Raw genomic sequence first — 23,832 nt, forward strand, 5'->3', positions numbered from 1 at the left:
AGGCTCCTCTGTCCATGGGATTCTCCAGGCAAGAATACTGCAGGGGGCTGCCAGGCCCTCCTCCAGGGGATCTTCCCAACCTGGGAATCAAACCTGAATCTTCTACGTCTCCTGCAGTGGCAGGTGGATTTCTTTACCGCTGCTCCACCTGGGAAGCCCCCTCTATCTAAAATTATATAAACAACACCACTAAAACTTGGCTCATTATTCTACAACCAAACAGTGGAGAAAAATCCTAAAGCGCCCCACTGTCCCTTGCCCAGAGCTGCCCACACCCCTTCTTTCTCTGTTAGAATGTGAGCTCATTGTTGTTGAAAGGGCCGTGGGTGTGGGGAGGTCCTGGGTCTGAGTGAAGATTCTGTCACCTGCCCAGGTGAGAACCACCAGTGTAAATACACAGGGGGACAGCCAGCCTCTTCTCAGAAGGGGAAGCCTGAGGGTATGTGGCTGAGGTCCTGGGCACGTCACATCCACACCCCAGCTTGGAGCTTCCTCCCTTCCGAACCTTCTCTGACGTCCATCTTCCAAGACCCTCTCCCAGGAAGGTGCGGTTGGCGCTGCAGCTGGGCTCATCTGTAGCTTCAGGAGCTCTGTTTCAGTTCATGCAGTGAGGTTTCTGCTTTTCTTCCCAAGTCATCCATCAGTTTGGAATGATCAACTGGACTCTGTGGTCCACCCTCTCCTGATCGCTTCTACTGACAACTGACCGAGAGGCTCGGGTTCTCGGGGCAAGAATGTCTGCCCTGCAGGGACACCCATGGACCCGTGCACACCTCCTGGCCCCTGCAGGGGGCTGCCCGGGCCTCTCCCGTTCTGCCCCAGAACCGCTCAGCCCACCTGGACTCACACCCACTTCCAGCCCATGGCTGCGTGGACATAGCTGTCAGTTCCAAGCCGTCACCCAGGATACAGCCTTGCTTACTCACAAATCACAGCCCACACGCACATGCTCCTTCCTCCTCCAGCTCAGGCACACCCCTGGGCCCGCCCCCCTTGTAGAAGAGGCATCTGACGCACCATCCCCCAAGCAGTAACATTCATCAAGAGACCACAGGGTGTATACCGCTGCTTAGATATTACTGAGCTAGTCGTTGCTGGCACACTGCCTGAGAATACCTGTGACAGCTCTTGGCAGCATCAACGCCAGAAGGAGATATTATCACATTTCAATAGCTGATCTGGCAGATTTCCAAACTGGATTAGTGTTATTTTCTGCTGTCACCATAGAGAGTATCACAGGAACATTTCTCCCTACCCATCAGTCCTTTTTTAAATTGAAATATAGTTGATTTACAATTTTGCATTAATTTCTGCTGTACAGCAAAGTGAGTCAGTTGTAGTAATGCATACATACATATACACATTCTTTTTTCATATTTTTTTTCCATCATAATTTATCGCAGGATACTGACTATCGGTGCCTATGCTATACAGTAAGACTTTTTTGTTTATCCATTCTACATACGTTGGTTAACATCTGCTAACGCCAGCCTCCCACCCCACCCCTCCCCGGCCCCTCTCCCTTGGCAACCACAAGCTGTTCCCTGTGTCCAGTGAATCTGTTTCTGTTCCACAGGTAGGTTCATTTGTGTTATACTTTAGATTCCACATGCAAATATTACCACATGACACTTGTTCTCTTTCTGACTTACTTCCCTTCGTACGACAATCTCTAGTTAAATCCATGTTGCTGCAAATGGCATTATTTCATTTTCTTTATGGCCGAGCAGTACACCACATCTTCTTCATCCATTCATCTGTCGATCATTCGTCCTTTTTAATAAAAAACAAGCCAGAACATCAACAGAGTGTAGCTGGTCCCTAATGAGACCGTTCTTACGAGGTTGCTCACAGAAACACTTTTGTTGTGGGAATTCACAACACAAATAGAGATATATAAAAAGCTACCCCTTCTTGGCATCTATATTAAAACTTAACATATCTAATCCAGCCTTTTTATTCTAACTTTAACTAAATAGCCATTTTATTGAGGGAAGTGACTTTAGAAGTTTGAGCTAAACAGATACTTCCTTGACAGGTCACCAGCTAATTACGGGTCTCAGTGGGAGATCTGTGTCTTAGAGAATGTCAAATTGCCAATCCTCTGTCTCTTTGAAAGTGAATTTTAAGTGCTGTCCTCTCTTCCTGCTTCACTCCAAAGCCAGGGTCTAAACTCTACTTCAGGGAGAGAGAAGTGCTCATCCCCTGGGCCCCAAAGTCCTGCCCGAACCAGGAGAACATAGTCTGCCCAGCCCAGACAAGGCTCATATTGGCCCCCACAGCCCCACCATTTTCCTGAATTTTCTACAGAAATGGAAGCTAGGGATGAGACATTATTCTTATAATCACTAAGTAATTGGTGTTGGTACAGCTGAAGAGATTATACTTGTTTTTGTCTCCTGTAAACCAATGAGCTTTAAACACAATTTGAACCCCTTATGCAGCTCCTTGGAAATTATTCTGAAACAGAAGGGGAAAAAAAGCATTGATTTATTTCTCAAAGGGAGAGGAAGTTGAAACACAAAAGTTCAATGGGAATACTGGTGTCTCTCGATGTTCAGAACCAGATTCCATTACCACCAACCCCGAGTGACCAGCAAAGCATGTTAGAATCCATCCAAGTCAGGAATTGCTTAGAATAAGAGGGCAGGTAGCTGAAGGCAGATAAGTTTTCTTTTAATCACGTAGCAAAGCATCTCAGAAGAGAGCTGCCTTTGGTCCACGGTGGACCGAAAATCGTGTTGAATGAACAAACGCATTTGTGTCTGTGCCCTTGTTTTAACAGGTCCTGCAGGGTACATGGAGTTCTAATGACTCTGCTCTCCAGGCACACACAGGTGTACTAGTAACGCTCCCAATTCCACCCCCGCCAGGCGGCTCCAGCCAGGTCTGATCACACGCTGTTATTACTGATGTCAACTTGTGCCTAAAGCTGAGCAAAGCACAGGGGGCTGAAACGGTGCCTGGAGGCCATCCCAGCCAGGGGCAGAGTTGTGAATCAGGCTCAGGAAAGGGCCGCCAAGAGTTCTGCAGACCTCAGGCCCAGCTGGCGCTTTCACCCAGCGGGGGCCAAGACTTTCAGGCTTCCGGCAAGCACTGCCGAGCTCCGTGAAGGCCGCAAAGCCGCGGTCAGAACCCAGGTCGCCAGCCCAGCTCTTCCTTGCTGTTGTTGTTTAGCCGCTTGATTGTGTCGGAATCTTTGCAACCCCATGGACTGTAGCCCAGCAGGCTCCTCTATCCATGGGATTCTTCAGGCAAAAATACTCGAGTGGGTTGCCATTTCCGCCTCCTGGGGATCTTCCTGACCCAAGGATCGAACCCATGTCTCCTGCATTGGCAGGTGGATGCTTTACCACTGAGCCACCAGGAAGCCCAACGCTTCACTCACGTTGAAGGTAAATGGTTGAAAGTATAGAATTAGAGAGCACAGTGAGCTCTCTTACCTTACCCCCTTACCTGGCTCTCTTACCTCTCACCCTTACCTGGCCAGCAGCCCCCCAGCACCGGTTTCCTGGGCTAGGAAGCCTGGGCTCTCAGCCTCCATCCCCATCCTTCCTCCTCAAAGAGGCAGCTTGGCTTGACGTTGCAGTCAGCTGAGACCGCACCAGGAATATGGTCCTCTGATCTAGGCCTGCTTCTTACGCATCTCCTGTTTGGAAATGGAAGGGCTTTATGGATTTTACTTTTTTAATTCATCTTTGTGCCTGGATTGTGGCCATAGGCTATTATCTGAGTCAGGTGCCATCCTTGGTGATCAGGTCCCCAGAATTGAGGAAAGTATCCACAGGGTATTATTGGAGTTTCCCATAACCACGACCTTGTATTCTACCAACACCTGTTACAGATGCAAAGTGGTATAGCTGCCCAGCAGACTTTGGCTGAAGTCAAAAATTTAACCCCATGGAGCACAGATATTTATTAAAAGTCTTGTAGTCAACAGTCTTTGAATTTTATAAATTTAAACAGGATTCAATGCGGGAAATTTTACAGTCAAGTATATGCTACAGAGCAGAAGTATGCATGCATGCATGCTCAGTCACTTAGTCATGCCCTACTCTTTGTAATCCCATGGACTGTAGCCTCCCAGGCTCCTCTGCCCATGGGATTCTCCAGGCAAGAATACTGGAGTGGGTTGCCATTCCCTTCTCCAGGGGATCTTCCTGACCTACGGATCGAATTGACGTCTCCTGCATTGGCAGGAGGATTCTCTTCCACCGTGTCACTGGGAAACCAGTGTTCAAGCATCAAAATGTGAAAAAAAATTAAATGAAAAATGATAAACCTCTGGACATAGTTCATAAAGATGATAAAAATATAGCAATTGGTAATTTTCATATGTGTGGATATTTTTAACTAATTATATCATGTGTTGATTACTTGTTGATTTTAATTACATAATGCTACACAGAGAAGACAAGGGTTTTTACAAGGACAGTCTCTAGTTGATTGCAGTGGGTTTCTTTCATCTTTCTAAACCCCCAATCCAAAATTAAGCTCCCTGTGGATACAGCAGCTTGGGCCCATTGATGATGAATAAGCTGGTGCCTTGGCCATCAGAGACTTAACCTTCGCTTCTTGGTTTGGGACCCAAAGCAGCTTCAGTGGTAGAGAAGAGCCAGTACTTCCCCAATGTGAACCAAAGGTGTGGGGAAAGGATTCTCAGGTCACCCAAGCTTCCCACCAACTCCTGATGCCAGAGGTGAAATAAGCAAGAAATTAAACCCTCTTTCACAATCAAACACAGGGTTCAAAACACAAATAGCCCAGCATAACATGTTGCTTGTTCTGACACTGAGTGACAACTGTTTTCTTGTGTTACCAACAGACTGTTAATTCTTTAAAGGGAGGAGGGGTGACTGCCTCCTGGGTTCTAAGAGCCAGGGGCTGTGGTTGGGTAAGTGGTAGATAAGAAGCGGTCTGAAAAACTCTGCCTGGCTTCTGAACACCGCCTTCTTGGGAGGCTTCGATAACAAACAGGACGAGAACACTGAGCCCCCTGGAAGGGAAGAGGAGAACAAGGTGGAGCCCCTTGGAAGGGGGAGAGAGGAGCCAAGGCAAGCACACTCTGCCTACCGGCTCTGCCAGTCTCCCTTCTCCCTTCTAACCCTCCAGACTTTTCGAAATTTTGTGATTTTGATGTGACTCCAGGGCAGGAAATTCATCAAGATTTCATCTCACGATGGGCAGTGGAGGGTAGGAGAGATCATTGCCTTCCTCACTTGGACTCTGTCCACTAGAAAGGGATCACTTTTTAAAAGCTGGGGACCCTGACAGTTCTTCCCCAAGCAGGACGTCTCACTCACTTTAACTGTCCTCTCAAAAATATGTGTATATCTCCACTCAGTGCTCTGGTGACAACCTAGAGGGCTGGGGTGGGGTGGGAGGTGGGAGGGAGGTTCAAGAGGGAGGGGACGTACGTACAGTGACGGCTGATTCATGTTGTTAAGCAGCAGAAGCGACACAACTTTGTAAAGCAGTTGTCCTCCAGTTAAAAATTAATTAATCAAAACAGAAAGAATATATTATATGGGACCTTCCTGGAAGTCTAGTGGTTAAGACTGTGCTTCAGCTGCAGGGGCCACAAGTTAAATCCGTGGTCAGATAACTAAGATTCTTCATGCCAAGCCAAGCAGCCAGGAAAAAAAGAATATATGTACACAATAGTGAGAGTGACAGTCACTCAGTCGTGTCCCACTCTTCACGACCCCTTGGACTATACAGTCCATGGAATTCTCCAGGCCAGAATACTGGAGTGGGTAACGTTTCCCTTCTCCAGGGTGTCTTCCCAACCCAGGGATCAAACCCAGATCTCCCACATTGCAGGCGGATTCTTCACCAGCTGAGCCACCACGGAAGCCATGTGTATATGATAACACATAACATATAACATACCATAATGAAACATGTAATGCTATATATTATACATATGCATACATGCCTGCATGCTAAGTCACTCAGTCATGTTCGACTCTGTGATTGCATGGACTGTAGCCCACCAGGCTCCTCTTTCCATGGGATTCTCCAGGCAAGAATACTGGAGTGGGTTGCCATGCCCTCCTCCAGAAGATCTTTCCTATCCAGGGATCAAACCTGCATCTCATATGCCCCACAGATTGGCAGGCAGCTTCTTTACCACTAGCGCCACCTGAGAAGCCCACATATGCTCATTATATGTACATAAATATATATATAAACATATATACACATTATATAAATCTATATGCATATATTTGATGATATCTTGACTACAAATGAATTACATTAGCTCAGTATATATTCAAAGATTTCTCTATTTGACCTATAGCATTCTCTCTTTGGGTCTAATATTTTAGCCAATACTTCCACCCATAATGTCACTGTGTCTATTAAACGCCTTTTCTAAGACTGTAGGGCTAAGAGAAAAATACTTACTAAGCAATCAAGTCTGGTTTCCAGCCAAGTATGGGTACAGACGGGTCCCATTAGAGAATAACCTCGGGTATCTTATCTGATGACCCGCAGCCCTCTCCCCCACCTGTTTGGCCAGTAGAATTCGATGTCCCAGAACCAGCCTTGCCAGAGTTCAAGAAGAACTAGCGCCTGGCAGTAATGAGAGCAGTAAAAGCAGATTTTAATCAGAACGATCACAATAGGGGGAAGAAAGCTCCGCATAGAAGTGCGCTCCACTCCAAACACAGTGTGGTCCAGTAGGGACTTTCAGCCAAGGTGGTAGAGACAGAAGGTGTCTGAGGATGGAAAAGTACTGAGAGGGAACAGCCGGGGTAAGGGAGCGTGCCGATGAATCCAACCCAAGAGGACGCTCACAGAAGGCAGGCCAGGGCGATCAAAGGTCAGCTAGGGAGTGGTGAGGACCAAGAAGCAGCTCGGGTACCGGAGGCGAAAGGATACGGAAGAGGATGGTGTTCTGGCTAACCCAGCTTAGGAGGACGTTTGGCTAAAATTGGGCAATACAGAGAGGGAAGTCCAAGGGTCAAGGCCTCACCGGAGAGAGGACTCAGAGGAACCTCCTAAAGGCAGGTCAGGGAGAGCCTTTGGCACCAGCAGTGGGTTATGTTTCACCCTGCGTTAGGCTGACCAAGAGGGTGAACTCCACCAGGGACAGCTGTGGTCTCTCGCAATCAGAAAATATGTTCACATCTTGACCCTGCCCTGTCCTCGACCAAGATATCTGATTCAGTCAGACCCCCAGTTCCTGAATCTGATGAGAGAGGAGAATAACCTCCTTGGCTTGATTCTGATGATTGCAAACTGAGATTCCATAAAAGCACTTAGCATAGAATCTGAAGTATTGCAGACAATAGAGAAAAAAAAAGTCTGCTTTTTTTAAATCTTGGCATCTCTCTAGTGCTCAGAGGTTCTCCTCACCTGTGAAATGACAGATGGTTCAAACTCCTGAAAATGTCAAGTTAGAAAAAGCATGCCTCCTCCTTATTAGCTGGTGATTCTTAGGATGAACCTTAGCCAAATGAGCTGGGAATTCCATCACATATAATCCAGGTAATTTTAGAACACATTAGTTCTAAAACTATCTCTATAGAGGGAACATAAAAAACTCTTGTCTGCCAAGCCATCACCAAAAATATGAGCTAAACTAAAGATGGAGAGCTGTCTGTTTCTCATCAGGGGTTCCATACCTGAACCAGGTCAGACCAGAGGGCTGCCTTCCGTCTTAGACAGTAGGACTCAATGAAGAAGAACCACAGAATTTAAATCATCCAGAATTAATAAGATCAAATAGCACTAAAAAAAAATGTTTTTAATCATCTGACACTTATTTATCTGGCAATTTGATCCATCTAGATTCCAGAATCCAACTAAGAACCCAAAAGTGAGGTAGAAATGAAACCACAAAAGAGGTCAGAGTGTCCACTCATTAAACCTGGAGCATTTTAACACAGAGGCTTCCCATGGAGACACAGGAGATATGGGTTTGATCTCTAGGTCGGGAAGATCCCCGGGAGGAGGAACTGGCAACCCACTGCAGTATTCTTGCCTGGAGAATTCCATGGACAGAAGAGCCTGGTGGGCTACAGTCCACAGGGTCGCACAGAGTCGGAAATAACTGATCACGCAGACTCGCATTTTAGCACAGGCACTGAGGCTGACATGAAGATATGCAAGGGCCTGTTTCTTTCTTTTTTCTAATCAGAAATCCTAAGAAGGTGGGTTGACTGGGTTCCCAGACCAGAAACAGAAGCAGTAAATAAAGGCAGGACACGGGTTTGCAAAACAGCTGGCTGATGGAAAGCAGCGAGTGAGGGAAGCCCGGATCCACACATCAAAGAAAAAGAGCCCAGAGAGCCGCCTTAGGGAGCTATTTGGGAAAGAAGCCCACGTTCCTCCGGCTTCCAGTCTCCCGAGGTCAGGTCTGCACTGAAGAGCAGTTGAGGAGTTGAGGTTTCCGTCAGACTGCCCTGGGGACACGAGAACACACTGGGATGATGCCCAGCTTCGTCTTGCTTGAAAACAAAGGGCAGTGTTGGCCACACTAGAGAATGACGTGTGGCTTCAACCTAAAAGCGTTTGTTCATTTCCATTGCCGCTTACAGGGGAAAACCTCAGTCACCCTGGAATATCCACCCCGCAGGGCATAATCCTGTGGGGAGGAGGCGGCAGCTGGTACCCCAGCTGGGTGTGAGCCTTCCAGGGCCCCACCCCAGCCTGTCCCCAGGACGATGCACACCGTTCTCATGCAAGCCAGCCCCTGAAGCACTTCCAAGGGCCTGGACAATGCCCTCCATCCCATGCATCACCCACCCCCCATGTCCTAGAAGGTACCCTGCCCTCTGGCGGTATTAAGTACTTCCTGGAAGAAAACGGCGTGGACCAGGGGACCAGCCTGCTGGAGGTCTCCTTCTCCTCTTTCATCTGGCCGAGTGTTCTCAGGAGCATGGCTTTGCTGGCCTCTCAGAAGGACATGTGCTCCAGGTTCTGCCAAGGTTCAGCCACTGCTCCCCGCCATTCATTTCCACACTCACCCCTCGCTCCCCACAGCAGCTGTGTCCCAGCATCTGGGTGCCCAGAAGTTGGGGGCCAGAGAACCAAGACGGAGGCTCCTGTCTAATCCTGTTTCCCCACATGTGCTGTCTCTCAGTCGTGTCCGACCCTTCGCGACCCTGGGGACTGTAGCCCTCCAGAATCCTCTGTCCGTGGGATTTCCCAGGAAGGAATTCTGGAGCAGGTTGCCATGTCCTCCTCTAGGGGACCTTCCCCACCCAGGGATCGAACCCAAGTCTCCTGTGTCTCCTGCCTTGGCAGGCGAATTCTTTACCACTGAGCCATCAGGGAAGCCCCTTGAGTCCCGGGAGCATCTAACTTGAAACGGGGAGGGTGTGCGGAGGTCGAAACGCCTGATTCAGGGCCTGTTTGTTAAATCACAGGAACTCTTGCCCTGCCAGACCACAGACACCCTAATCCCCCGCCTACACTGCCAGTTTGATTAAGCTGATGAATCTCTTTCTTTCTTTGCTTCCATCTAAAGCAATTAAATGTTGCCTGTCAGTGTCCCCAGCTGTGTGCACATAAGAGTTGCCCAGAGCAAAATCATTTTATCGCCAGGGAAGGATCAGTGTCTGGTTCCTCGTTTTGTTTTTTTTCATTTTAATTTCGATCTTTTTACATTACAAGTCATAGTCACACGTGGTAAGAAGTTCCAATAGCATCAAAGAATATATGATGAACAGGACATCTCCTTCCCTTTCCGTTGCCTCTGCCAAGAGCCAGGCATACTCAGCCAGTTGTACGCCTTCCAGAAATGTTCCATACTTATTCAAGCATATGTCCACGTGCGTTAATACATATTTATATTTTGTTACACAGATGGAAGTATATGGTTTTTGCCCCTGGTTAGTTGCTTTTTCAAAATGTAATCTATGTATGCATTCATGTGTTCTTTTAAACGACAAAATAAGAGTCCGTTTTATGGATGTGCGATCATTTATAGAGCTAGTCCTCTGTTGATCAATATTTAGGTAGCATCCGACATTTTTTCTGTTATGAACAGCACTGCAAGGAAACTCTTTGACTTCCATAAAATAGATTATTAGAAGTGAGATTGATGGGACAAAAGAGGGTATGGGTATTTCGCTTTTAAAGACGCTGCCAAATTGCCCTCTGGAGGTTGTGTCGACTACCAACCTTCCTCCAGAGGGGCGGGTGCCTTTGGAAAGGTACCTTCACCCTCGCTGGATATAAGAACTCACTGATCTTTACCAGCAGGATAGGTGGAAACCAGGCATCATCTGTGTTTCTTAGAGGGGTGTTGAGCATGTTTTAATGCATTTATTGCTGCTAATTTTTCTGCCCTCTGCCCAGTTTTCCAAATGCATTTTTAGCTTCTTCTTATTGGCTTGGAAAGGCTTGTTTCATATAAAGAACATTAGCCCTTCGCAGTTACATGCTGTGCACATACACATTTTTCACAATCTGCCCTTTGCCTCGTGACTTTCTTTGCTAACAGTACTTTTATTTTTTTTATTTTTAGCCTGAATATTTTTATAATATTTATATTTTATGTAGTAAAGCTTATCAGTGTTTTTCTTTATGAGATCTCAGTTTTATGTCATAGGTGTGTTTAGGGTTTAGTAATATAAGAATAAGTGTTGTTTAGTTGCTCGGCCATGTCCGAATCTTTGGGACCTCAAAGACTAGAGCCCGCCGGGCTCCTCGATCCATGGGATTCTCCAGGCAAGAATACTGGTGTGGGTTGCCATTTCCTCCTCCAGGGGATCCTCCCCGACCAGGGATCAAACCCGTGTCTCCTGCACTGACAGGCAGATTCTTTACCACTGAGCCACCAGGGAAGCATAACAGAAGACTAGGCCTTCCCTGTTCTTTTGTTATTAACATGAAACAACCCTGCTTTGCTTTCTTACAGTCCTTTTAACAGTTTCCCTTTTAGACTGAGATCTTGGACTTTCCAGCTGGACTCCGCTGGAAAGCCAGCTTGCATTTTGCTCCAAATGACCAGCTAATTGTCCTAACACTCTCCTCTGAATAATCCACTTTTCTCTCTGCTGCTCTGAGTGCTCATCGGCTTTGCAGGTGGCTCAGGGGTAAAGAATCTGCCTGTGAGGTAGGAGACCCGGATCTGGTCCCTGAGTCGGAAGATCCCCTGGAGAAAGAAATGGCAACCCACTCCAGTATTCTTGCCTGGACAATTCCATGGACAGACGACCATGGCGGGCTACACGCCATGAGGTCACAAAAGAGTTGGACGTGACTGAGCATGCACACATACGCACACACACACACACACAGCTTTGAACCATGTAGTTTTGCCTGACCCTCTTCGGGAAAAAAAAAAAACACACAAGTCAATAGTAAATATTCCTAATCTGTGGGTTACAGTAATAGTTTCAAATGTCAGTCCAAGGCCTCTTAAGCTGCTTATGCCAACATGACTTTTTATAATTATTACTGTTAAACTATATCCCCCCAAAATTCAGATGGTGACATCCTGGCCCCCAGAACCTAAGGATGCGTGCTTGTTTGGAAATAGGGTCATTGTGGATGTAATCAGTTAGGATGAGCTCATGCTAGAATCAGGTGGACCCTGACCCTAAAGGACTGCCGACCCTGAGCCTAGAGGACAAACCTGCTGTCCTTATAAGAAGGTAAATTTGGGCACAGACGGGGGCTCAGGAAGAAAGGCACAGGTAGAAGATGGCAGAGACCGGGGTGGTGCATTTCGGAGCCAAGGCTCACCAGTGATCGTAACAAGCCCCCAGAAGCCAGGACAGGGGCCTGGAACAGACCCGGCATCACCACCCTCAGAGGAAACGCAGCTGAGGTCACCTCGATGTCCGACTCCAGACCTGTGAGACGCAGCTCTACACTGCTGAAGCCCCCAGTCTGAAGGACTCTCTTACGGCAGCCCCGGCAAACCAAGACAATCATAAGAGGAAGAGTCTTAACTTCTTATTAAGACTGGAGACCAGCTGGTTCACTGTGGGAGAAGCTTCGATGGGGAACATCTCCCATTTGTGCACGTCAGCCTCCCACAGACGTGATCACTGGCCATCTCAGGCCCTCGGGGAGCTGTGCCCCGGGGCCTGGTTCTCCCTACCCCCCCCTCCGCCAGCCCCACACTGTTTGCCCACCCAGGCAGTGGCTCCTTCCCCCGCAGCACATCAGCAAAGAACACGCCCCTATCCCAGGTCCAGACCAGCCGCCAAATGTGCTGAGCAGCCTTTCCCAAGCCCGGCCGCTCTCAGCCCCCAGCAGAGCTCTGCCCGCTCCTGCCCTGGCCTTGGCTGCCTCCCTGCCCCTCTCCTCTGACCCCACCAGGCTCTGGGCCTGCCTTCCCTCTTCCTGCAAACGAGCAAACACGCTGAGCCGGGCAAACAGGCCATCCCCACCCTTGCAGGGACCGTGCATCCAAGGTTCCGCAGCTAAGAAGTATTATCCGCAATGTGCTCGTGAAACGGCAGAAAAGCCAATAGACTGAGCGAAGGAGTGGGGGGGAGGTGATGGGAGGAAAAGGATGATCCTTTCGGGGAACCCTGAGGAAGGAAGGATTTATTCAAAGCTGCTCTCTGTAAATGCTGTTTTTTAAAAAGCAAGAGCCGTGAAACATCCCTCCAGGAATGGGGGCTTCTCAACAACCAAGTGGCACTGGCTGGCCTCTGCAGCCACGTCTGTCACCAGGGAAGCCACCTTTGTGACACTGGCTCCCTTGTTTTGGGCAAATACAGCTTTTCTTCTTGTTGCTTCATGCTTGTATGTGGATTGGGGAGTGGGGTGGGGGCATGGCTTGTAGCTGATTTCCTCCCTCTGGGAACACGCAGCTGAAAAAACGATAATGGGAAAAGGATGGCCGTATGATTCAGAGGACACACGTTTCCAGGGATGTTCCCCAGAGATGAGAAGCAGTGGGTGGGAGCAAGCAGGATCTACTTGGAAAGGCAAGCCTGGATGTGGGCAGTCTGGCTTGACCATCCCCAAGGGCTGCTTCCAGAAGCATCCCGGCATTTGCTCCCACTGCTCAGAGCTCCTGAAAGCCACTGGGGTTGCAGCCCCTTCCCAGCAAGCTGCAGAGATAGATGGAGCCTTTTCAGCATCCTCGAGTCAACAGAAGACCACTATGGTCACCGCTTGAGGCGCCAAGCCACCTGTAAGGGGTTGAATGGTGACCCCACCCCTGAAAGATGCTTATACGCCCTAAGCCCCAGTACCTTTGGATGTGACCTTATTAGAAAAACCATCTCCAAAGATGTAAGAAAGCTAAGAATTTCAAGATGAGGTCATCTTGGATTGCCCAGGTGGTCTCTAAATCCTATGACGAGTGTCCTTACGAGAGAGGAGAAGAGAACACAGACCCAGAGGAAAAGGCCGCGTGAAGATGGAGACAGAGATGGGAGTGAGGCAGCCACAAGCCAAGGGACTCCTGGAGGCTCCCGAGGCTGGAAGAGGTAGGAAGGATCTTCCCCTAGAGCCTTCAGAGGGAGTTCAGCCCTGCTGACACCTTGATTTCAGACTTCTGGCCTCCAGATCTGCAAGAGAATCAATTTATGTTGCCACCCAGTTTACGGTGATTTGTGATGACAGACATGGGAAACGAACACACCATCCCTCCAAATAATCCCTCACATTCTGCTGTCTCCTCGGAGACCATCTAAACACACACTATTTGTGGAATAAAGAAACTAACAAGATAGAAAAGCACCAGGCCCCAGTCAGCTCCCCAACATGTGGGCATACCAGACCTCTTTCCCCTAAATAAAGAAATAGAGCAGCAGGTACCTGTGCCCTTCAACAGCCATCCGAGACTCGCAGGGCACGCCCTGACCTCCGATCACACAGGAGCTCCAAGGACGCTGGTCTCAGTTGGCCAGGATGTCTGCCTGGAGCCTTGACTTTCCAGAAAACACCATCTTCACCTTCTCTTTTTTTTCTTATTTTTTTGTCACCAACTGACTTCACTAGCATAATTCACCAGCCACATATACATTCACAAAGAGAAAGTTGAAGCAACAAGATGAGATAACATTGCTCCTGGTTTTCCTTTTGACATCACTAAAGGTTGTGAAGAATCCGACTGAGTGCAGACATTCCTGAGGAAGCAAGCCCTTGGGGGACGGATCAGGGTGAAGACAGCAGGCTTAGGCATGCACCTGTCAGAAGCTCCTGATCAAATTACAGGTTTCTATTCTGCTCGGGACAGTGCAGAATCCTGTGCTATTCACTGATAATTCACCAATGAGTACCTGTCACTCTCCTCTCAGACTGAAACCAACATAGGAACTATCCGCAGAAGATGAAGAGAAGAATTCAATCAGAGAAACATGGACGGTTATCAAATTGTGCTCAATCACTAAGTCGTGTCTGATTCTTTGGGACCCCATAGACTGTAGCCCACCAGGCTCCTCTGTCCATGATATTCTCCAGGCAAGAACACTGGAGTGGGTCTTCATGCCCTCCTCCAGGGGATCTTCCAGACCCATGGATCGATCCCTTGTCTCTTGCATCTCCTGCATTGGCAGGAGGATTCTTTACCACTGAGCCACTTTGGAAGTTACCAAATTACTATCTGGCTATTTCTGGATCATCCTCCACTCAGATCACATTGTACCTGTCGACACCTGGGGAATTTCCTCCCCTCGTTTGAGAATTTCAAGTCGTTGCATCAAATGAAAATTCCTAGGAAAAGTCAAGGACTGAAAACTCTCAACCCCTGGAGACTTAGCGAGACAAGAGGAAAGCTCAGCCTTGGCATTCTTATTTCCATGGGACTAAGCTATTTAGGCCTCGACAGGCATCAGACAGATTTCTTGAGGTCACTTGGGAATCTTGCAGTCAGCTCTAGGTGCACAGCCGACAAGATCCTCAGTTGAGTGTTCTTGGTGGGAAGCTTTGCAGAAACACAAGATCTGCTGGAAACAGCAAATGCTGCCTGCTCTGGAGAAGGGACTCTTCAGTGAGCCCTGAGGCTCCAGAGGTGTGGGTTAAAGAAGCTCTGAAGGGTGATGGAGATGCTGGTTGCAGTGTTCTGTGTAGCGTGTGTATTAGTCTGGGCCCTCCAGAGAAGCAGAACCAACAGGGTCAGTCAGTTCCGTCGCTCAGTCGTGTCCGACTCTGTGCTACCCCATGGACTGCAGCACACCAGGCTCCTCTGTCCTCCACTATCTCCCTGAGTTTCCTTTGATTCATGTCCATTGAGTTGGTCATGCTATCCAACCATCTTATATTCTATCGTCCTCTTCTCCTTCTGCCTTCAGTCTTTCCCAGCATCAGGGTCTTTTTCAATGAGTCAGCTCTTCGAATCAGGTGGCCAAGGTACTGGAGCTTCAGCTTCAGCAGCACTCCTTCCAGTGAATAGTCAGGGTTGATTTCCTTTAGGATGGACTGGTTTGATCTCCTTGCTGTCCAAGAGACTCTCAAGAGTTTTCTCCAGCACAGCAGTTCGAAAGCATCAATTCTTTGATGCTCGGCCTTCTTTATGACACATGGGTGGATAGATAGATAATAGCTCACAGATAGACCCACAGAAACAGATGGTAGCTAAAGAGACTTACTGTAAGGGATTGGCTCACACAGCTATGGAAGCTGAAAAGTCCCGGGATCTACAGTTTGCAAGCTGGACACCCAGGAGAACCAAGAGTGTGGTTCCAATCCAAGTCCAGACCCGAGAGAGAGGACCAGGGACCCAGCGGGAAGACAATCACTAATCATAGGAGAGTTCTTATGTTGGTTTCAGTCTGAGAGGATCTCCTTCTCCACCCTTTGGTTCTGTTCAAACCTTTAATTGCATGAGCTCCCCACATCATGAAGGGCATTCTGTTATATCTAGTTCAATCATTCAGGTATGAACCTTATCCAGAAACACCCTCACATATAATCCAGAATATTGCTTGACCACATTATCTGGGCACAGACTGGCCCCCACCAAACCAACTTATACAATGAGCCGTCATCGATGTCAATGGCAGCCCCACGGTGCCTGGAGCTGGCTGATGAACTGCTCTGTGGGTCAGACAGTGAGCATCCTTGGAGATCCCTGAGGTCTGAGAACTCTGGTGTTGTGGGGAAGGAGCTGAAACATGCTAGGGAGTCAGGAGAGGTGCAAGTCAGAGAGTCAGCCCCGTTAAAGACCGGAAGGGGCAGACCCTTGGCGGCAGTCCAATGAGACCAGCAGTGACAGCATCGGCACGCACGCTGAGTTCCCCTTCCTGCGGGCGCCCCTTGGAAATCCACATCATCAGTTGCTCTCCAGGGCCCTGGCTGATTGGCCCAAGGTCACAGGCTGTGATGAGCAGAGTTTTGCTACCTTCATGCACATCGTTCTTGGGCAAATGTTTCTCTCTGATGCATCCCCAGAGGGCTTGCTTCCTCAGGAATTTCTGCACCGAGTTCTACCTTCACACACTTTTTTCCCTCCAAAGTGGGGGAAGGGGGGAATGAGTAAAGAACAAGTAAGAATGTTCTGTTATTTATATACACTCCCAGCCAGTAGGGGAAACCAGTTGAGAGGCTGAATAGAATCTACACATCTAGCTTTCATTTTGGAAGGTGTGTGTGGGGGGAGGGGAACGTGATTCACTGTAGACCATTCATTTATATACAAATATCTAGCTGGAGTCAAAACAGAATTTTAATCAAAGTTCTCACCACAGTAACTGGCTCTTCTGCTGACTCAGGGCTTCCCAGGGAACTGGTGCTCACAGATACTCAGCTGCTTCAAACCTATGAGTAATGAGGATGTTTGGCAAAGCTTTTTAAGGTCAATATTAGATAGGGTTCTTTCAACCAAGCCTAGCAGGTGAGACAGCCTGATCTCTGAGTCGGTGCAGACGGCGGCCAGGAGAATGTCCTGAGAGAAACAGGGCAGGCTCAGCCCAATCCCAGTCCTCCACGGCGACGGTCACACACCTTCATTCATTCACCGGCCCACAGACATCCTCACCCTTGTGCTGGCGGGGCTCGCCAACTGGTTAGGATAAGTGTCGATTCCCACCTTCCTTTCATCCAGCAAGAACTCTATTTCTTCCCCTCTCTTCCATCTTTGCCCAAAATTCATGCAATGGTTACTAATGATACTTAAAACTAATGACCACTGATTGAGCGATTACTGCGTGCAAGGCGCTGTTCTAAGTACCTCATATGGACTAACTCACAAAACTCTTATTGATCATCTATGACGGAGACACCATTATTATCACTCTAATTATGGGGGTGAGGAAGCAGAGACACCAGAGTTTTAATTCACTTGTACAAGGGCACAGAGCTTCTGTACTGGTCATCCACTGATGTACCGCAACTTACCCCCAAACTTAATGCATGAAACGAGAAATACATGTTGTCTCCTGTAACTGATTTCTTTTTTTTTTTTAATTTTATTTTATTTTTAAACTTTACAATATTGTATTAGTTTTGCCAAATATCGAAATGAATCCGCCACAGGTATACCCACGTTCCCCATCCTGAACCCTCCTTCCTCCTCCCTCCCCTACCCTCCCTCTGGGTCATCCCAGTGCACCAGCCCCAAGCATCCAGTACCGTGCATCGAACCTGGACTGGCGACTCGTTTCATACATGATATTATACATGTTTCAATGCTATTCTCCCAAATCTCCCCACCCTCTCCCTCTCCCACAGAGTCCATAAGACTGATCTATACATCGGTGTCTCTTTTGCAGTCTCGTACACAGGGTTATTGTTACCATCTTTCTAAATTCCATATATATGCGTTAGTATACTGTATTGGTGTTTTTCTTTCTGGCTTACTTCACTGTAACTGATTTCTAATCTCAGAACATTGTGGTCAGAGAGGATGCATGAAACTATTTCAATTTTCTTAAATTCACAGAAGCTTGATTTGAAGTTTCTGTAGGTCAAGAATCAGGAGCTACTTAGCTGGGTGGTTCTGGCTCAGGAGACTGCAGTCGCCCAGGGGCTTGATGGGGCTGGAGCATCCGCTTCCACATGGCTGGTGGCTGGAGGCCTCAGTTCCTTTTCTTGTGGATCTCTCACTAGGCTGCTTGAGCATCCTCACAACACGGCAGATAGTCTTCCCCAAAGCAGGTGGCCCAAAAAAAAAAGACACAGACAGCCTCAGTGCCTTGAATGACCTCATCCCATCACTTCCACTTTTACTTCTTCATTAGAAATGAGACCAGACCACATTTTGTTGTTCAGTTGCTAAGTGGTGTCCAATTCTTTGCAACCCCATGGACTGCAGCATGCCAGGCTTCCCTGTCCTTCACTATCTCTTGGAGTTTGCTCAAACTCAAGTCCATTGAGTCACTGATGCCATCCAATCATCTCATCCTCAGTCGCCCCCTTCTCCTCCTGCCCTCAATCTTTCCCAGAATCAGGGTCTTTTCTAATGAGTCGGCTCTTCACATCAGGTGGCCAACATGTTAGAGCTTCAGCTTCAGCATCTGCCTTTCCAATGAATGTTCAGGGTTGATTTCCTTTAGGATGGACTAGTTTGACCTCCTTTGGGACTCAAACTCAAAAGTTTGGTCTCCAAGGGACTCTCAAGAGTCTTCTCCAGCACCACAGTTCAAAGGCATCAATTCTTCAGTGTTCAGCTTTCTTTATGGTCCAGCTCTCACATCTGTACATGACTCCTGGAAAAACCATAGCTTTGACTAGACAGACCTTTGTTGGCAAAATGATGTCTCTCCTTTTTAATATGCTCTCTAGGTTTGTCATAGCCATTCTTCCAAGGAGCATCTTTTAATTTCATGACTGCAATCACCATCTGCAATGATTTTGGAGATGGGTGAGTTGGGAGACAAATGAATGGATGGATGGATGGATGCTGGACATTTGGCTGGTTGGATGAATGAACTGATGGTTGGGTGAGAAAAGGAATGGATTGATAAATAGGCAGGTGGGTGGGGACATAAAAGAGTGGATGGATGGAACAATGGATAGAAACATGGATGGGTGGATGAATGGTTGGCTGGTTGGATGAATGAGCTGATGGATGGATGAGCAAATGAATGGGTTGATAAATAGATGGATGGGTTGGGAGATAAATGAGTGGACGGATAGATGCATGTATGCACGAATGGATGGATGATGGTTGGATAAATGATTGGGTGAATGAATGTTTAGGTTGGTAGGTAGATGGGTGAGTGGATAGATGGAGAAACACAACTTCTGATCTCATGGAGCTTCACTTCAGTTCAGTTCAATTGCTCAGTCATGTCCAACTCTTTGCAACCCCATGGACAGCAGCATGCCAGGCCTCCCTGTCCATTGCCAACTCCCAGAGTTTACTCAAACTCATGTCCATTGAGTCGGTGATGCCATCCAACCATCTCATCCTCTGTCGTCCCCTTCTCCTCCTACCTTCAATCTTTTCCAGCATCAGAGTCTTTTCAAATGAGTCAGCTCTTCGCATCAGGTGGCCAAAGCATTGCAGCTTCAGCTTCAGCATCAGTCCTTCCAATGAATATTCAGGACTGATCTCCTTTAGGAAGGATTGGCTGGATCTCCTTTCAATCTTACAACAGTCAAATAAAAATAAGATTAACAGAATATATGTATTCTGGAGAAATCTACTAAAGAAAGATATTATGGAAAACAGCCTAATCCGGATAAAACCATATGAAAAACAAAGCATAAAATGTTAATACAAACAATAACAAAAGGGGAGAGAAAGATGGGAAAGGCTAGGAGAAGGACCCCAAATGAAAGGGCAAATAAAAGCACCAGTATTTCACAAACCCAAGGATTTGGTCCTCTTGAGCAACATTACTGCTTTTCCCCCAACGGATTGAAAATAAACTCTCGGCCAACTTGCTGTCTGGGTAGGGCACAGGCTGCCTGTGCCCTGTGTCCCTCTGGAGCAGATCCAGTGCGGAGCTGTTGCCATGGAAAAGCCATCGGCCTGGGCTGTGTTCACATGAGCCCGCCCCCACCCCCACCCCCACCCCCACCCCGTCCCCACCCCTCTACCCCTAGCAGCAGCTCAGAGCCTGCCTTTAGCCTCGGGAGGCACGGGTCCAGCCGTCAGAAGCAATTGTCCAAGGCCGGCAAGGAGGCGGGCACCGCCGTCTTGGCCTCTGGGGAAAGGGACTCGAATCAACGGCGGATTTCTGCCACTGGACAGACGGAGCTCCCGGATGCAGGCGCGGCCTGGCCAGGAGCCCTGTCCCTGCAGTCCCCGGGACCAGAACTATAGGCCGTCTGCATAAGGTCGCAGGCCCCAGTGCTGGGCAAAGTGGAGGTGGGGGAGAGGACGCAGGCACCAAAAGACTGGAAAGCGCCAAAGAGTGGACAGAAGCCCTCTGCGTCCCCGCTCAGTCCCTCCAACGTGACGCTGCTCCCAGCTGCGCCGTCTGCTGGGCGGCCGTCCACTGCGGCAGAGGGTGTTTTGCAGCCACATATCTGGCCTCTGCCCTCTAGGGCAGTAGCTATGCTCCCCGAGTTTAACCACCCAGTGCCATCAGAGGACCCCGGGGTCCCTGAGGGTGGGAGAACACTGCCCACGGAGAGCCCCTGTTCTGGCAGCAAGGCCGACCCCTCCGCGCCCCTGTTGTTTCACGCACTCGTGTGTCACCTCCCTCCAGGCCAGCCCTGGACACAGCCCCTTCACAGACCCTGCAGTGCCCTCGGCGACCCCAGGCGCCCAGGGCCCCGTGCGCATGCTCAGAGCCCTCCGCGGCACTTCCGCGGGGCCCTGCGATTGTCCATCCGAGTTCATGCTTCATTCCCCAGGGATTTATCAGGTGCCCAGAGTCAGCTGGCAGCAGGGGGCAACAGGGGCCGGAGGACAGGAGCAGTGAAGCTTGGAGCCCACCTGTCCACCCGTCCATGAGCTCCTTAGGGTCACGGGACACACACCGGCCCCTAGAGGAAGGTCGCATAGCACACTCTCAGTATTGACCAGCCTGTCAGTTCCCCAAGCTGCAGGCATCACCAGCCTAGCTCACCACCCTCAGACCGTGGGCCCCCGGCCAGCCTCAAGCTTTCCCGTGCACACAAGTCTGCTGGGGAAGGTGCTGACATGCACGTGGTGAAGCAGTCGGTCTGGGTTCTGCATTCCAACCAGCTCCCAGGGATGCTGCTGCTGCTGGTCTGAAGGACCACCCCTGAGATCCAAGTCACACTCAGGAAATCTGACAAACGCCTCGGGCAGGGTTAGTGCTCTGTCGCCCGCGGACGTGGGGACTGCAGAGGCATTGAAGATGACGCTAGCAATGAGAATTCGGGGGTTAGGTAACAGTGGCATACTTATTCAGGAGCAGGACACAGAAACTGTCTAAGAGCCAGCTTGCTGTTGCAGCTTGATCGCTTCGGTCCTATCTGACTCTTTGGGAACGCCCATGGACTGTAACCCGCCAGGCTTCTCTGTCCTTCGAGTTGCCCAGGCAAGAATGCTGGAACAGGTTGCCATTTCCTTCTCCAAGGGCTTCCCTGCTGGCTTAAGCGGTAGAGAATCTGCCTGCAATACAGGAGACTCAGGTTCAATCCCTGAGTCGACAAGATTTTCCTGGAGAAGGAAATGGCAACCCACACCAGTATTCTTGCCTGGGAAATCCCATGGACAGGACAGTCCATGGGGTTGCAAAGAGTTGGACACGACTGAGCAACTAACACTTCTCCGAGGGGGTCTTACAGACCCAGGGATCCAACCCATGTCTCCTGCATTGCAGGCGGATTCTTTACCACTGAGCTACCTACAAAGCCAAGAGTCAGTTTGCCGAGTTGCTATTGCTTTCAGGAAAAGAGAAGGCCTCTGGTGACACCTTCCAAGGTCTGTCTCTACAGGTCAAGACATACTGGCTTATCACACACCCTCTCCTAGAAGCTGGAAAGGCACGGGGGCTCAAGTCATTGCCACGGCCCCTGATCCCAGGTCCAAGGAGAAGTCAAGGAGCAGCTCCTCCGAGATGGTGGGGACCCGAGGTGTGGCCTGAGGTCTCCCAGCGACAGCACTTTCCCTACGTGACGTTTGTGGTGACCGCTCAGCACTGTCAGTTTGGTTCAGTTCAGTCGCTCAGTCGTGTCCAACTCTCTGCGACCCCATGGACTGCAGCATGCCAGGCCTCCCTGTACATCACCAACTCCCGGAGTTCACCCAAACTCATGTCCATTGAGTCGGTGATGTCATCCAACCATTTCATCCTCTGTCGTTCCCTTCTCCTCCCGCCTTCAATCTTTCCCAGCATCAGGGTCTTTTCAAATGAGTCAGCTCTTCACATCTGGTGGCCAAAGTATTGGAGTTTCAGCTTTAGCATCAGTCCTTCCAATGAATATTCCTTTAGGATGGACTGGTTGGATCTCCTTGCAGTCCAAGGGACTCTCAAGAGTCTTCTCCAACCCCACAACTTAAAAGCGTCAATTTTTGGCGCTCTGCTTTCTTTATAGTCCAGCTCTCACATCCATACATGACTACTGGAAAAACCATAGATTTGACTGGACAGCAGTGACCGAAAGCAACCTAGGTCCGTCTGACCATCTCTGAAAGACGCGCGAGCGCCACCTGGTGGTGCAGTGATCACACAGCGGGCCGCGCGTCGGCCTGCCCGCAGGCTGACCGACAGTCTCCAAAACCAGGGCATCAGTCACTGGAAAACATCCCCTAACTCTATTTCTCCCTTCCGAGGTTAATTCTGTGGATATTCGTATCTCCGAGGTGTAGCCGTCACCCCTGAAACTCCAGATAATGAAAGGAAAGGGCTGTGGGGTTTGCATTGACCCAAGACCATAGGACTGTAAACAAAGCACAAAGTTTTGAGGCTTCCTGAGCTCAGTCCAAGCCAGACACTCAGAGAGTGATGTGCAAGACGTCTGCTGAGTTAAGTCCAGGGCGTCTGGCCCTCTGAGCAGGGCTCCCTGAGCCCACCTGGGAGGCTGGGAGGGCTGGAGGGGATGGGTCTGGAGAGAAATAATACCCTTTCTCCTCCTTAGCCACCCTAATGGAGCCAGTTGGCTGGATTTGGTGCATGCATGCATTCACTCATTCATTCATTCATCATTAGTGAGCACACAGTCTTGAATCTTCCAGAACTCACGCTATGCACCAGCAGGGAGTGAAGCAGGCTCTGGCTCTCATGTGTTTGCAAGCGGGTGAGTGGGAGACAGGGGCTAAGTGAGAAAGTACCCGGGTCAGGGTGGGGTGGGCGAGAAGAAAAAGGAAGCAGGAAGCAGGTTCTGAAGTGGGGGGGCACAGGTGAGGCGGGGAGTCAGGGAGGGTCTCTCTGAGAAGGTGAGGTTAGAACCTGCCTGCACAGGGAAGCCATGAGCTGTGGAAATCTAAGGGGGAGAGTGTCCCAGGCGGAGAGGACATGAGTGCTAAGGGCTTGCAGGGAAAAGGCAGCATGGAGAAATCAAGGATGTGCAAGGACGTTCAGAGCTAAATCTGGGCAGGCCCGGATGAGCTCGTCACTGACTGTGGCCGGCAGCTAGGAGAGGGAGAGAGGTCAATGCAGGGGCCCAGGTGAGAGGCAGCGTTGGTGGGGGGGGGGGCGGGTTGGAGGTGAGAACCCAGGAGCTCCATCCACAGTGTGGGCCTGGGCTTATACAGGCGCCTGTGGGTTCTTCCCTGCCCCCCACTCCAGAGCGGCCTGTCTTCACTGGCTCTGTGGACCCAGATAGAGGCCGATTTCTCATGAGTGGAATACACTATACGCACTAAAGGAGAGAGCTGAAGGTTACACAGTGAAAGCAGACAGGTAAACTCTGCTCTTCAGCCACCTTCTCCTCCAAGGCTCCCCCAGGTGTCTCCAACACACAGCGGGGACAAGTCCCTGTGAAAGCCTCTTCCCCCTTCTTGCCTTCATTGAGCCACCTGGTACACTCCTATTCATCCTTCAACACCCAGTCTATCTTTTTTAAAGACTTTTCTGGCAACACTCTCACCCATAAAATCCC

General features: G+C 49.3%; 1 protein-coding gene and 1 long non-coding RNA gene across 5 annotated transcripts in view; one reads left to right on the top strand and one right to left on the bottom strand.

The window, feature by feature from the left end:
* KCNJ6 (potassium inwardly rectifying channel subfamily J member 6) overlaps nt 1–23,832 on the top strand; it is a 325,736-nt gene that overhangs the window by 258,053 nt on the left and 43,851 nt on the right. The gene's annotated exons all lie outside the window — the stretch shown is intronic.
* The window catches only part of LOC147378906 (uncharacterized), a 99,067-nt gene continuing 77,893 nt past the window's right edge, over nt 2,659–23,832 (bottom strand). For 2 of the 4 annotated variants that reach the window (XR_015164576.1, XR_015164593.1), the window contains one exon: nt 2,659–3,649. This is a non-coding gene — a long non-coding RNA (uncharacterized LOC147378906). The remainder of the gene's footprint in view (nt 3,650–23,832) is intronic. The other 2 variants (XR_015164617.1, XR_015164536.1) reach the window with 2 other exon arrangements.

This window comes from Bos grunniens, chromosome 1 (assembly GCF_055505025.1).
Source record: "Bos grunniens cultivar Pamir isolate PY7600 chromosome 1, Bosgru_T2T1.0, whole genome shotgun sequence".
NCBI lineage: Eukaryota > Metazoa > Chordata > Mammalia > Artiodactyla > Bovidae > Bos > Bos grunniens.